This window comes from Leptidea sinapis, chromosome 36 (assembly GCF_905404315.1).
Source record: "Leptidea sinapis chromosome 36, ilLepSina1.1, whole genome shotgun sequence".
NCBI lineage: Eukaryota > Metazoa > Arthropoda > Insecta > Lepidoptera > Pieridae > Leptidea > Leptidea sinapis.
Window position 1 is genome coordinate 6,386,694 of NC_066300.1, and position 16,253 is coordinate 6,402,946.

Genomic DNA, 16,253 nt, shown 5'->3' on the forward strand with positions numbered 1-16,253 from the left:
GCGTAGTCAAACAACGCGTGCGAGAGAGAAGTACATCTCTAACAGAGATATAGCAAGATAGTCGAATTTATTGTACCCAGTATTTTGAAAAATAAACCTCTAGCTAACGCACACATTGAACACATGATCGGACTGGCAGGTCGTCTACACCCGAGTATATTCTAACCCCCTCATTCATAATAGTCTGCTAACTTAAAGCATTGCTAATTCGCACTCTGTCTTCTTCCATTGACCTAAGTCAGAATGAGAAAAAACACTCCTTAGCGGCTGTTTAAAGTTAGCGGACCATTATGAATAAGGGGGATAGTCTATGCTTCAGGACGAATTCACACAAATTTTATATGATAACTATGAAAATACTTTATGTATTTTTAAAGATTCGTTACCTGCATTTAAAAAAAATACGAGATTGTCAGGCGCCAAATGACTTACTTAATATGTTTTTTTGCCTTTCAAATTCGCATGTTTCTTGATTTTTTAATTTTTTGTTTTATTTTATATTATTGTGTTCTTGGTGTCACGAAAGTAATTACTGTGCATGTTGTTACACCTTAATTTGTTGTACATTCAACTCATATTATGTCAATATTTAAGCGTATTAGAATGTAACAACTACTGGTTGTCCTTTATATAAATAAATATAAATTATTTTACTTCTGTCTATAGAGAATGACAATAAATTTAACATTACATAATATCAAATGATACGCCGCTGCCATAATAGTTAGATGTCAATGTCATTAACGATATGATAATGACGAAAATATGCAAGTCATTGTCGACAATGAAAGTACGCAATAGCACAGGTATGATAATAGAAGCTAAACAACTCATGTGAAAGGGATCATTTCTAATGGTAGTTGAAAATTTGGCTGCACCTTGTTTAATGACAGAGGGCCTTATAATAAATAAATAAATTTGAAAAAACCTTTTATTTCACACTTAAATGCATTTTATGTAATATCATTATTCAATGTAGTTAAAGGATACAAATATTATAATTAATTAATATATTTGAATGTGGAAATGGAAAACTTCATGCATTAAATCATTATAGTGATTACATTAAAAAAATATAAAATTAAATTATTATCGGTAAAGTTTGGTGGTGTGATAAATATAGTGTGAATATAAATGAAGAAAATATGCAAACCTACATTTAAATTTTTAAATAAAATTACGTATTACCAGGAAATTTTGAATAAATAAAGTGAAATATATACTGAAGACATCGTTCCTTGTTATTTACTTTATCAACGGTCCGTGCATCCAGTGATCCCACGGGAAGAATTCCCAGGAAAACAATCAACAGCCGATACTGAGAAGTATTTGATTAAAAATAGTCTGCACTGCAAACTGTAAGTGGGTATCAATTGTCGGCAAATTGCAAGAACACTGAGTGTTCATCTTGATTCAGTTCTAAGAATCATTAAGATTGCATAAATAATCTTTTGTCGGCAAGCAGAATGTTTTGTTGCAGTTACGCATATATGGTCTGAGCTTCCTTTTAAAGATCTTTAGGTATTAATGGATACAATTTATTTTCTTAAAAAAAATATGTCGTTAGTATAATCAAATCTTATAACTATATTTACAATACAACGACTACATGAAATTAAAACTATCATTACGTGGAAGCGTACCAAGAATACTGGCAGCATTACCGCGTTGGATAGCAAGGCTGATCCGTTGACCGAAATAGCTGCCAGCGCTTGGGTTTCCAGTAGCCTTATTGAGGCGCGATGATAGTATTTTGAACTTTCTCCGCGCCTCTGGGCCCCACGGACCAAGTGTCTCGACACCAAACGGCACAAAGATGTATGACTCACTGAGACCAACAATAATAATGGATATAATTGTTTTCATTTTTCCATGATTTGCATTCCTGGTAGAATGATGGCTTGGGCAACACACTGCCTCCTTCTCATGTCCAAGTTACGTCAGTTGGTGCAGGGGCTGCTGCTTCGACTGCTCAAGACAGCAAACGTCGCAAAAATTTGGACTCAGTGAGTCTTACATCTTTGTGCCGTTTGGTATCGAGACACTTGTGACCGATGAGGCCCAGCGGTGTGGAGAATGTGAAAAGTACTATCTTCTCGCCACAATAGAGCTACTGGAAACCCAAGCGGTGGCAGCTATTTCAGTCAACGGATCAGCCTTGCTATCCAACGTGGAAATGCTGCCACGCACGATGGAAATTCTTGTTACACTTCCCCGTAATGGTAGTTTTAATTTAATTTTATCATAGTATTGTAACGATAAAATAATTTTTTGAATAAAAACAATTGCATGTATATAGTCTTAGTTTGATGACCTCTCTTAAAATAAAGATAAAAATAAAAACCGAAGCCTTGGTTTGTTGAATTTTTCATATAAATTTAGACGTTATATGAAATAAGTGTTGAAACAAAAGTTATAGATCTTTTTTTATTCCATAGGATTTGTAGTTTTGCCAGAAATCGAGATAAAACGTTTTTTACCTTTAAACACTTCCCGACCACAGATCGCCCGTAATTTATTTTTCCTTTCATTTTTGTTATATTCTTTTCCATTTGCAATGGATTTTATCCTTCTATTATTGTTTTTGGATTCAAAAATTATCGACCCTGCCATAACCATAGTTGCCGTTCTTATTGTAGCGAGAGGTGAAAATCAGGGACGCGACGTAGCAAAATATTAATTTGAGCAACTTAATTTGAGATTATGTTTTTATTGATTTCGATGATTTTAATGTTCAACTCGTAATAAAAAATGTAATTTCGCGTTTGATTCCTCTGGTGTTGCAAGAAGATGTTGGCGGCGGTGATCACCTAACAACAGGTGACCCAAACCCTCGTTTGTCCTCATCTTCTATAGAAAAAGACAAAATATGTCGAAACTATCAATCGATTACGCTATGAATAGACACTTAAGGCTTTTGGGCATGAAGTACGTAGAATCTAAGTAATACCTATTTAATAGCTGCAATGTGGGTAGGCGTAATGCCAAGGTCTCTAACGTGGTGGTCTAACGTTCAATTCTCATTTGCCGCACCGTGATTCAAATGAATCTTGTCATAATGTGCTATATTTTCATCATTATCGACTATTAGCTGTATCGCGTAGTTTACACTCGCGAATAAATTAAAAATAAATCAGTAAAGATGCCTTAACATGTATTTAAACCTATATTTTATTACGAAATACTTAAAAATTCGACCAAGCCTTATAGTCAGCATGACAAGTTAATGTTTTCTCAACATAAATTATTAATACAAATATTTATAATAAAATAACCAGGAAAAATCCGTTTAATCTAACCGATTATATCGCTGGCATTCCGTATTCGACCTAGTAAATGTATCGAGAATGATAAATCAACATTCTTGCATTAAGTTAGGACTTAGGAAGTTTAGGAGCTGAACTGAATATAGATTACTTCTGGGAAGCGAACCCCGCATGCTTGTACATTACATATATATATATGTATATCGATAGTTTTGTAAGCGTCTGTATATCGTTATCAGATTCTATGTGAAACGCCAATCTTTTATGAAAACACCGATACTGAATCAGCTGGTATGTAAATAAATAAAAATATCATTAGTATATAGAATACATAATATTAATACTACAATGGTATAGAAGCATTTAAATGCGTTATAAGAAACATATTGGTTTCTTTGCGAACACTAAAGTTCCGAAACGGAAGCGTCGGTGATGTAATAGGTTGGAACGTTGACTCTCCCAACGGAGCCTTCGGTACGATCCTCACCCGCCACGGATCACATAATATGTGTTTTCGTATTTTGAATTTAAATAGAAGACGAGTGTTGGTAGGCACAAGATGGACCGACGGAATACGTTGGATGAGGGCAGCGCAGGACCGATCGTCGTGGAAATCTTTGGGGGAGGCCTTTGTCCAGCAGTCGACGTCCATGCGGTACGTGTATGACGCCGCGCCTATGTGTGTCTTCTACCGCATTTATGGATCCGCACGGGGAGTTTTCCGAAGAGCTGTTTCACGTAATTCCTGCCGCCGAATTCTTTAAAATTAGCCTTAGATCCAAATTATATTTCACATAAGAACAATATCATCACTATCAGTGTCTCTCTGTTTTGCTTTTTTGCTATTCTTTTTTTTGTATGTGCTAGAGTAATTCAATATGTGCTTAAGAAATAAGAGTTTTAGTACACAAATCCATAAACAATAAACGGACTATTAATAAGCGTAAAAAAATAATATTCGTTTTCATTTACACTTTTCTTTTACTTTTTTTTACGAAAATAGGGGACGAGACGAGCCAGACGTTCAATGCAGTGCCGCTTATGATTCTTGAAAGACCCAAAAATTCTGAGCAGCACTACAACTGCGCTCGTCACCTTGAGACATAAGTTGTTAAGTCTCATTTGCCCCGGAATTTCACTAGCTACGGCGCCCTTCAGACCGAAACACAGTAATGATTACACATTACTGCTTCACGGCAGAAATAGGCGCCGTTGTGGTAACCATAATGTAGCCGGCATCCTGTGCAAAGGAGCCTCCCACTGGTGAACAACTTACTCAAGTAGTTCAAAACGTTTGAATATTTTTGTTGCATCACATTACATTGATTGTACAAATATTATGTTAAAAGTGAGGTTATGAAAAGAATAGCAATGCGTTTCTAGCTGCTTCGTCTCATCAAAGCTTATGTCAAAGTTATACATTAACCCACCTTACTCATAATAGTCTGCTAACATAAAGCATTATGTTAGCAGACTATTGTGAGTAAGGTGGGTTAATGTATAACTTTGACATTCACATTCATTCATTCAGTGTCTATTTTATGGCCTGAGTAGGTACATAAATGATTTGATTAGACATTGGTCTTACTCGACTTAAAATAGAGCAAAAAACTGTTATTGTATAATAATAATTCAACTTCGATAATTTTAAACACTGGCCACATACACAATAAATCCACTCGTGTGCATAAAAACAGGACGATTAAAAACAAGTTGGATTAATTAATTGCGCAATTAAATCAGCAACTGAGTCAGAATCGAGTAATGTGTTGGGGCTCACATTATGTTTGACCCTCTGTGTAGCCCTTAAATATAATAGCATTGAGTTGATATTGATCAGAGTAACGAGTGAACCAAATGGTAACACATTGTTCATTTATCCATTTATTTATTAATCCACTATCCTAACTGTTGTAATAGAGAGATTGACTTTAATTAAAATATTATAACAATAAAAAATTGTACGTGTTCATCTCATTAGCAAAGATTATAATCTATAGTAGCATATTAAAAAAAAAACTACGCTAAACTTTAACTTAAACAGACTAACAAGTCAATCCATTGTGAGTTTTTTTACTGCTTCACGGCAGAAATAGGCGCCGTTGTGGTTCCCATAATCTAGCCGGCATCCTGTGCAAAGGAGCCTCCCACTGGTACGACATAAGTCGACGTTATAATAGAATCATTATGTAAGCACTGAAGATTTAATCATATTATAAGATACTCATTCAAGATATGATTAAACAATAAAAATTACATGTCGTTTTTTGTTGCAATTTATTTATCTTATGATATACTTCTACATTTACATACGAACAAACATAAACTTTATATGCCTGCTAGTCGACTAAGTCGAGCTGGTAAGTCTTTTGTGGGGCGATGTATATGGTTTTACAATAAGATTCCAGAAAAAGTTCAAAACAAAAGTATTACGATATTCAAAAGAATTGCTAAAAAACGTTTGTGTGGTTTACCACACAAACGTTTAGGTTACTATAACATAAATGACTTTCTTAATAATTCCACAGATTGGGAATGGAGCGACCGCCCTCAGGCTATTAAATAATAAGTTTAATTGTACAATATTACTTTGTAAACATATTTTTGATGAAAAAAGCCCGCTGTGTTTGTTGCGCCCATTCTTCTCAGGTCTGAGGCATTCTTTTTGGAATGGGAACTTACAATGAGTGATGTCATATCCTATTTTTAATATAAATATTTGAATTTGTTCATAAGCATTTCATTAAAGTCATAATTACATTTATGATCACAATATCAACCATTTTTACTATGTAAACATTTAACAAATGTCGCTTTATAAAACATAACCTCAGTTTTAGTAGGTTATATTTGTATGGCTCACAGCGTTTTATCTATATTTACGAGGCCTCCTTTTATCGTACACTTTAGAAAGGAAAACAACTGTGAGTAATAGTGTCTACAATAAGATATTTTAATACAGTAAGTGGATATAATCAAGAATTTTCGATCTTTCCACTGCAAGGTCTTGAATTTTTACTATGAGTGACAAGAACAACAAAAAGTATTCAAAATGTTAAGTGATTTATTGTGCATCTTAAAGAAATACATACAAATTTAATTTAAAACTTTAATTAAATCAATTTTTTTATTTTTGCTTTCATTTGCTCTGTTGAATACTAACTCCACGCATGATCTCTCCATGCCCGACCTTTCAGCAAGGTCCCCCCGATTTGGTCAGGTCGTCTGGTGCCGGCCGTATGACCATATACGATATGGAATCGAATGCACACAAGGTTGCAAGATCACTGAAGAAATTCTAAAGTGCGTGGAATTTTTTAAAGTATTGCAGGAAGTGTAAGAATAAATCCGGTCCACTGTTCGGACCATGAATTCTTGGATTTTTTATACATTTTGTTCGTTTCTGAAATTTGTCATCTAGAGAGCCCGAACGAAATTCAAATTAAATCAAATCAAAACCACTTTATTAAATTAGATCAATGAAATGCAACAAAAGTACACAAAGTTCAGATACATAATGCCTTATACGAGTAAGTCAAAAAAAAGTAAATTAATAAAAAAAAAACACAAAAGGTATTGAGTATTTATTTCTTTTTATTTTCTATGATTAACGCGAGTGTTACACATTTTAATAAAACACTTTTAAAGGATTAAAACGCGTGTAATTTTTACTGTTCTTTTAAATGACATTTTTGCGAAAAAGTTACATTTTTATTTCAGCTAACCCGACGTTTCAAGACCTTTCCAGATCTCGTTTTCACTGCAGATGATATAAGTCAAAGATAGTATTTGTCATAGTTCTCATTATGAAGTTTAGCAATATAGTTATTACCTCGGAGACGGTATTCAAAGTTTACTGATAGTGTCCTCTTATTTTTTGTATGTGTAGTTGTGGGTTTTAACTAAGAGATTATTGGAACCCAGGTGTTAGATAATTTTAGACCGTGTTCTACTTCTGTCCGTCTTAACTAAAATAAAAATGTAACTTTTACGCAAAAATCTAATGCAAAAACACAGTTCCAATTACACGCGTTTTAATCCTTAAAAATTGTGATATATATAAAGGTATTAAGCAAGCATTTTATTAACGATTATAAAAATTATGAACGTCTGTTTGGTACAGTCGTGGTACTATCTTAATCTTTGAACTCTTAATCTTGTCCTGACATCTCCCCGGTCTTTTTATGATGTAGGAAAAAAAACGAATGGGCCATGTGTGAGTGAGTGATCCCCATCTCCCATGCTCTCTTGCGACACCAGAGGGATTACACGAGTGTGACCGGCCTTTTAGGCAGGCATAATTTTTTTTTTAAATTCATGATCATGCCATATCGTTCGTGGAAGAAAGTTTCTTGAAAACCGCACAACCCAGCTGGTGATGATATTAAGGTTTACGCCGTGTGGTGTGATAGTGGAATTCACAGGCGAGTTTCGGGTCAGATTGCTTTTTTTTTATGGAAGAAGAAGAAAAACGAGTGTACGGATAAACTGGTGTTAAGTGATCTCCGTCGCCCACATTCTCTTGCAACACCCGAGGAATCACAGGAGCGTTGCCGGCCTTTAAGGAAGCGCTTTTTTGAAGGAACCCATGTCATAACTAATACAATAACAATAACAAAATAAATAAAATAAAACGTCCCGAAAACACCACACAAGGAAGCTCCTTGACAATCGCACATTGGAGGACCACCACACATCCAGATAGTGGGGATGATATCCTAATTTGTGGCGTGTCGTGCGAAGGTGGAATTCGGCGGCTGGAATCAAGTGAAACAGCTCTTTAGAACACTCCCTGTTGACAATGTGGTGAAAGATAAACAATGAAGCGTCGTCTCTAAACAACGCCAATCGATCAAGTCGTTCACAGAATCTGAATCCCTGGTAATTTGTGCTGCTCTCATCGAGAATCTTCGAGGTCCACCTTTTCCCATACTACAATCTATATGCGCTACATAAGTTTAAATGTAGTCAATCCATTTTCCTCCATCTTCTCTACATACCTCAACATTTTCTTGGCAATAATTTCCATAAACCCCTTTTTTATCTACACTTCGAAAATCCTTGGAAACGTTTTAGTCCATAGAGAACTTTTTAGCCGTATTGTTTTTTTTTCTAAAACTCTGATTTTTGCTTTTTTGACGTTCAGTATTATGGTTTTGTTAAATAAATGGTTTTGAATGGTTATTTCCATAGCCGGGTCAATTTACAGAGCACAGTTTCACAGAGCCACTTTGAGGAATCAATCAATGACTTTAGAATTTTCAAGCTTGGAGCACACTTCCACCTTAACGACTTCAACGTATCTCTTCTTTCCATCACGTGGGCCTTTCACCCTTTTCGCCCTCTTATATAATAAAAAGCCAAAACGAGTGTCAACATTTTGGTATGTAGGTACTCACTCTCATCCGGATTCGACTCTTGCAAAGTTAAACCTTTAATAAGGATTATTTATTACACCTCCCTAACTTTATAATATTTCTGAAGTCCGAGCGAATTGAAAATTGCAAGGCAATTGTAGGCTTACACCACACATTTCATTATTTCTCAAACTAATCCACACATACACTGCAAAGCTCCCATTTATACCGAAATCATTCTGCTTTCAGTATAAAACTTACCTCTTTAACTTACGTACTAGTAAATCAATTGTAAAAATATTTATCTTCCATAACATGCTTGATTCTTGCTTGCTAGCTTGATTCTCTAGCATTGCATAGAGATGTGGGTTCTCTCTGCATCTTCTACCGCATTTATCACGGGGAGTGCTCAGAGGAGCTGTTCGGGTTGATTCCAGCGGCCGAATTCCACCACCGGACAAAACGCGCAAAGTACCATCCGCATCACGTAGACGTCTGGCATTTCACAACCGCGCGTTTTGTTCAAAATTTCTTGCCTCGCTCAGCCACTTTGTGGAATCAACTACCGGCAGCGGTCTTCCCGAACAGATACGACTTAGCGACCTTCAAGAAAAAAGCATACTCCCACCTTAAAGGCCGGCAACGCATTTCTTGACACATCTGTTGTTACGGATGTCCATGGGCGGTTACCTCACCTCTCCCCATCCCGTGAGCCTCTTGACCGTTTGCCCCCTCTCATATAAAAAAAAATCGGCTTCCTATTGACGAGAATTTCATAAGGAAATGAGATGGTACATAGATACTCGTAGTTCCCACTTTCGTCACCTTTGAAGGCATTCGTATTGTATCCAGCAACACTTTCAGCTAATGCATCTCATTGCACCTTATTAATCGACAACGGAGGTTCCTTAAATGGGATGGTACCACATATATATTACGCAACAAACGAAACAGAAACGAGTATAGCTTCTAAGAAATACATTCCATTTCCCAAAAAGGAATCCATAATAATGTCATTATTGTGTTGAGCAACACTGTATCGGCGGCCGCGCCTTTTGTCAGTAGATCCGATCCATAACAGTCACTGTATTACTAATACTAAAAATAAAAAAAAAAACATTTTTAAACGCACCAAGTATAATTGAAAATCAAATATTTATATTAACAATTTAATTTAGAAATAATTTGAGAGAGAAATGCCTCAACATTTAAATCAACGGCATAAAATCTTCCGATATAATAAATATAATAACTACCTGGTCATGTTTGAAAGAAGACACTGATTATAGTTTTAAAAGTTGTGTCTTAGATGTTAATGGAAATGTCTTCACTTCAGTAAGCTATTTAAAAAACTGAACATGCAAAATATTGAAAAGACTACATAAGTAGGTACTGGCCTTTAACTTTTTCATCCTGAAGGATGTGATTTCTCTGGTGCTGCAAAGTTTAGGCGACATTGGTCCTGCCATAAATATATTGGAAGTGTATGTGATTTCTCTGGTGCTGCAAAGTTTAGGCGACTTTGGTCCTGCCATAAATATATTGGAAGTGTATGTGTTTGAACTGTTAGAATAAGAGTTTTTGAGATACTGCCAATCTATATACATCAGAAATCCATTCACTCACCAACAAATGTATTTTTTCGAGATGCTCCTCATAATAATAATATAAATTATCTTAACTCGTCAAAATCAAATAAACTTTATTCAAATACGCTTAAAACAACAAAACAAAAAAATTACTTTTGAATCGTCACTACAAATATTTCTTTTAAATTACTGAATTTACCTTACGTTCGTAAAAAGTTGGGCTTGTTTGAAGAACATAAAAGAAACTCAACAACAATTCGAATTCAATTTCAATTGTGTTCTGCAATAATAGTTGTAAATAATGAGAGCCGGCTCTTACCGGATTAGATTTAAATCTGTAAATTTTAAAATCAGATGATATTTTGGACGTATTCCTGCATGTACGAGATCATAGGTAGAACTTTATTTATAGCATGTACATGTAAACTTTCTATAGGATAGGTGATAAAGGCATGAACACCGTCACCCCTACCATCTTCCAGCCATGATTTGACCATGAGAAGCTGCACAAGCTGACATGTACGCTGATTTTAACAAAAAAACCTATTGTTTCGCAATGACTCATAGGTACTTCTTGTCTGCCAGGCGACAGGGTAGTTATGAGTTTGTTGTATTTTGAACAACAAGCCGTTTCCTCTGGACAATGTCCGATATATTAACGTTATCCGATCTGTCTCACATTATGATGTGGGTAGATGAAAATTTACTGATTAGGTACACATTACCCCACATTCTAGTTGCCTACACGTTTGCGATATTATATTACGTACTTTTATAATCAAACTTGATTAAGAAAGCTATTTTTTGTGTTTCTGACTCGCTTGTTAACTAAATTTATTTATATTTTTTATAAATAAATTTACTACAAATATTTCTTTTAAATAATATATAATAATAATAATTTTATTTTTATTTTTTATAAATATTTTTTTTATAAAACAATAGACAAAGTAAACTTTACAAATTAAGGATCCGCTGTCCATTCGTCCTATATTTCGACTTTGTTAAAAGTGCCATGACTGAATTAAAGGTGAAACTTAAAATTGTTAATAATAGCTAATCATCTATGTACCAGTGGGACGCTCCTTTGCACAGGTGGCCGGCCATATTATGGGTACCACAACGACGCCTATTTCTGCCGTGATGCAGTAATGTGTTAGTACTATTGTGTTTCGGTCAGTGGGGCGCCGTATCTAGTGAAATTACTGGGCAAATAAGACTTAACATCTTATGTCTCAAGGAGGCGAGCGCAATTGTAGTGCCGTGTAGTGACGAGTACAAGAATTCAAGATTAACTTAAAGTGAAAGAGACATAACTTCGTGCGAATGACACATATTCACTGAATTTGCAGCCTCCTAATAAACGCCGAACGCTGTCAGATATAACATTTCTTCAGAGACAGGTCTTACTTAAGCCTAAAACTAACTAAGTAACTTTCAGCCGTAAGAAATCCACTTCTGGACAAAGGCCTCCTCCAAAGATGCCAAGCCATGGCGATAGGTCACACATAACACCGCCTGTAGTTAATCGGATTAAAATAATTATGAGCCATTTTCAAGATACCAACAATATTCGTTAAATACTTTATACTATGAATTATAATATTATTACATATTATGCATTCTATCAGTGGGAGCCTCTTTGCTCAGAATTCCGGCTAAGTTGATCACAACGGCGCCAATTTCAACCGTGAAGCAGTAATGTGCAAGCACTATTTACTGGAAATTAACATCTTGTGTCCCAAAATGTTGAGCGCGATTACAACACAGCTCCGAACTTTGGGTTCGATCAAGAATCCTGAGCGGCACTGCTTTTTAACAGTAATTGGTACCTACGGTATTACTTACCATCATCACGTGAAAGTCTAGCTATTCTCGTCACTGTTTCTGATAAAACAAATGTGTATATGCACAGACTAATAAAAAAGAACTGATACTTAACTCAAGTAAGTGAGGCTAATAAACGGTAGCCAACCACTAGCTGTTAGAGAGTCCTTGAATCGCAATAAAAGAACGAATTCGCAATAAAAGAAGAGTCCGTGAATCTCAAAAAAGAACGAATTCGCAATAAAAGAATATCGTCAAAAACACTTACGTTATTACCATGGTCTGTCAATCTCTGATCTAATTATTATTTTCCATTCAGACATGAATTTTAAAAATCAGTTCTGTTATCACATTCACATGGCATTTGCATAAAGAAAAAAGCCATCATTTCGAATTATAAACAAATAACAGTTTTATTAACTAATTCAACGTTATTTTAAAATTACAAATAAAACTGATTTATTTAAACTGAACTTGAGTGAACTTTACAAAAAAAAATGCTAAAATTATACCACGATAATACCAAAACAGTCAAAATTTTAATACAATTCACAATGTCATTCATAAATCGCAAGAAAACTACCCGGCTTCGCACCCCCACTACCTCGCTGGCTTAAAATACTACGTGTATTTTTATGTTGTTAAGATTGTCAAAAAGTCCAGTACAAAGCCTGATTATGGCCCAAAAATTTTTCGGTAATAGAAACTAGCTATGTGTATGTGAATAGATGAACTGAAGCAATCTTAATACTAATTATACAAGTCATAAACAAGAATATACTCAATACTAAATACTTCCAATAGTTTAGTAGAGCAAATGTAGCAAAAACTAGATGCTCATATTGCCTGAGAGTTGACACAGACCTTGTGAAGTTGGGACCGGTTGGTTATGTAACACTCGATGACTTATACTGCTCACTTATAAATATCGTTGGCTAAAATTATATAACTATAAAATGTTTATAGTACGATTAATTTATTCAACAGATGAACATTCCTTTTCGCACTATTATTTTTCGTTATTATCAATACTCTTTAGTTAGTACCTAGTCTTTCAACGAAAACCAAAATTTTCTATTGCAAATGTCATTTATTATATTTACAGTGTGTTAGTTTAATATAAAACGATCGAGTGGTCTCCATTGGCTTCAATACAGTCCTTTAAACGTTGAGGCCAATTATCAATAGAAGCACGCCCTCTTTCCATGGGAAAATTCTTCAGTGTCAATCATACCTTTGTTTTAGGAACTCCAAATTATCATGGCGTTTAAAGCAAGCCGTAATTTAAAAACTGACCATAAATCATAATGCAGCGGATTAAGATCGGGACTAGACGACGGCCTATCTTTAGCTCTGTTGAAGTCCGAAACGTTCGTTTCCAACCAAGACTGCGTAGACCGAGCTTTAACCCGGCGCCGAGTCTTGCTGGAAGGACCATTCTTGGTTATTGAACATGGTGTTGTTAAGGGGCTTCACTAACTTCTCAGGAATGATATCTTGATACACTTGTGGCGATGTTATAATACCATTTTCACAAACGTATGGATTAGTCACTTCTTCAAAGCTAATCACTCAAGTCGGATTAGTGCCCACGTCGCAGTCTGTCGACTAATTATTGGTAAGCTCTTTAGAGCTTTGAGCATAAATACGGTCATTTTGTTTGTTAAAATATTTCTCATCCGTATACAAGAAATTTCTGTGACCCTATTCTTTTTTAATTATCAGTTCAGAAATGACCAGTACGTCTCTTATAGGTTGCAAGTGCGAAGTCATCTTTTAAAATACTCGACATGGTTCAAGGGGTTATCTTCATCTCCCGAAATAAAAAGTTTTGCTTTCGGACAGGATTTTTTTCGAATTCTTTCCCTTACTGCTTTGATCACCTTTTTCTTACGATCACTACATGGACGGCCAGATCTTTCTGTCATAAACAGAGGAGGTCTCATTTTACCTATTTATAACCCGATACGCAAACATTTTACTAATACCAATCGTATAGGCGTATAGCGGAGATTTTCAAAAATTGCATTTGGCCCCATAATTATTTTGTGTAATGCAATCACAGCCATTCGGTTCTCTTTATCACCCCATTCCATTTCTAATCGCAAAATATTGTACAATGTATTGGCGCCAAAATGAGACAAATCAATGAACAACCTTATAAAAATAACAGATTCCAAATTCAAATGTAATATTATGTTTATTTTTAATTGTAACAGTATTTATGGCCACATTAAGTATATGGATGTGTCTGTATGAACCTTCATGCTTTTGATACACAAAGTAAGGCAAAAACGTGCGATCAATACTTAAATACTTTACATTTGTGTCATTCAGCAGTAGAGCATATTAATATAGTATCGATATAATATTATGTATCACAAACAATAAGGATGACACACCGCACTAAATTCTCCAACTTCCTTTACCTTTAAGTACGCAGGGCTGCCACTAACGGTTCTTTGTCAATCATAATGAAGCATTGTTCGAATCGTGCCATTCGTTAGCACTCTGCTAGGGCTGCGAGTTATTATAAAATAATATTTGTTCTAATCCAATTATAACATCTCGTATTTAAAGTGTTCCTCCTCCTTAGTCGTTCACTCTTGACAGAGTGGTCGTGGTTGCATGATGAGAGTGTAGGTACAAGACGTATTTGTGGTGGATGATGCAGCCCTCGCAATTCTCCTCCACTTGCCAAGATCTTCAGCGTTACGGGAACATTGGACTATGGTGGTTTGTGTCGCAGCCTTTATCAGATCTGTCCAACGCGTAGGCGACCGACCTCGTGACCGCTTGCCTTCCACTCGTCCTTGGACGACGAGTCGTTCCATGGAGTTTTTTTTTATGGAATAGGAGGACAAACGAGCGGACGGGTCACCTGTTGTTAAGTGATCAACGCCGCCCACAATCTCTTGCAACACCAAAGGAATCACAGGATCGTTGCCGGCCTTTAAGGAAAGTGTACGCGCTTTTTTTGAAGGTACCCATGTCGTATCGTCCCGGAAACAATGCACAAGGAAGTTCATTCCACAGCTTTGTAGTACGTGGAAGAAAGCTCCTTGTAAACCGCACTGTGGAGGACCGCCACACATCCAGATGGTGGGGATGATATCCTAACTTTCGGCGTGTCGGCGGCAGGAATCAGGTTAAACAGCTCTACGGAACACTCCCCGTGATAAATGCGGTAGAAGACACGCAATGCAGCGACACAATTGGTTTCGTGTAACGTGCCCAAAGTATTTGAGGATTCGTATTTGTACAGTCGACGATATTCTCTCCTTCAACTTGAGTTCTTCCAATATCGAAACATTGGTCAGAAACGCAGTCCTAGGAACTCGCAGCAGTCGTCGTCATTGAAAGTGTTACACAACAAATAAAGCTGAATGAAAACATGATATATCAATATCATTACTTTACATGACGTTAAAAGATTTCTTGAATCTTTTTTGAAAACAAATGAGAGATTTAATCGTTTTTTCGATATTTACACTTATAGCATTTAATTGATATTTTGTAATTATATTTTTTTTTTGAAATGTTAAATTAGATTTCATTTATCACCAACCATCATTTAGACCTTACGTTTGTCTGCAAATGTCTTATTAGAATGAATAATTCAACAAGCACTTAGATACTGTACCATAAACACTGCATTCATTAACATTTATTCATTTAAAAATCTTGTTTGAAACTAGATAATTGTAATCAATTGAGCATGAACGTCAATCGATCATTTTTTATATGATTTTATAATGCGTTAAGTGTTGTCATTTTGTAAATCTACATTAAAAATTCTTATAAATGTACAATAAAGATGTTAACGCGAACATGAGAATTATATGCATACAATTTTATACCGTCTATTTACGCTTGTTACAGTTTACTACCTATATATATAGCTAATTTATTATATTCTTGTTATATTTTATTATACTGCTAGGCAAAAATCTTCCCATAAATGTTTCATTGTTTTTCGTCGATGTTTGTACGGGTGTACTAGGGGTATACCTCTCTGTACTCCTTCAAAATCCATTATCTGTCGCTCCAACTGTTAGTATTGTTATATTTGAGTAAGTATTGATATATTTGTCTCATAACAATGAATATTATTAATTAGTATTATAGCAAAAATGACAATTATTGACTAAAAGAATAAGAAGAAGAACACAAAATGGACTCGCATTTGGAATTGATATTACTACTTCTACTAT

At 35.3% G+C, this 16,253-nt stretch overlaps 1 protein-coding gene across 2 annotated transcripts in view; it reads right to left on the bottom strand.

The window, feature by feature from the left end:
• Positions 1-16,253, bottom strand: part of LOC126975595 (inverted formin-2) — a 148,610-nt gene that overhangs the window by 36,751 nt on the left and 95,606 nt on the right. The gene's annotated exons all lie outside the window — the stretch shown is intronic.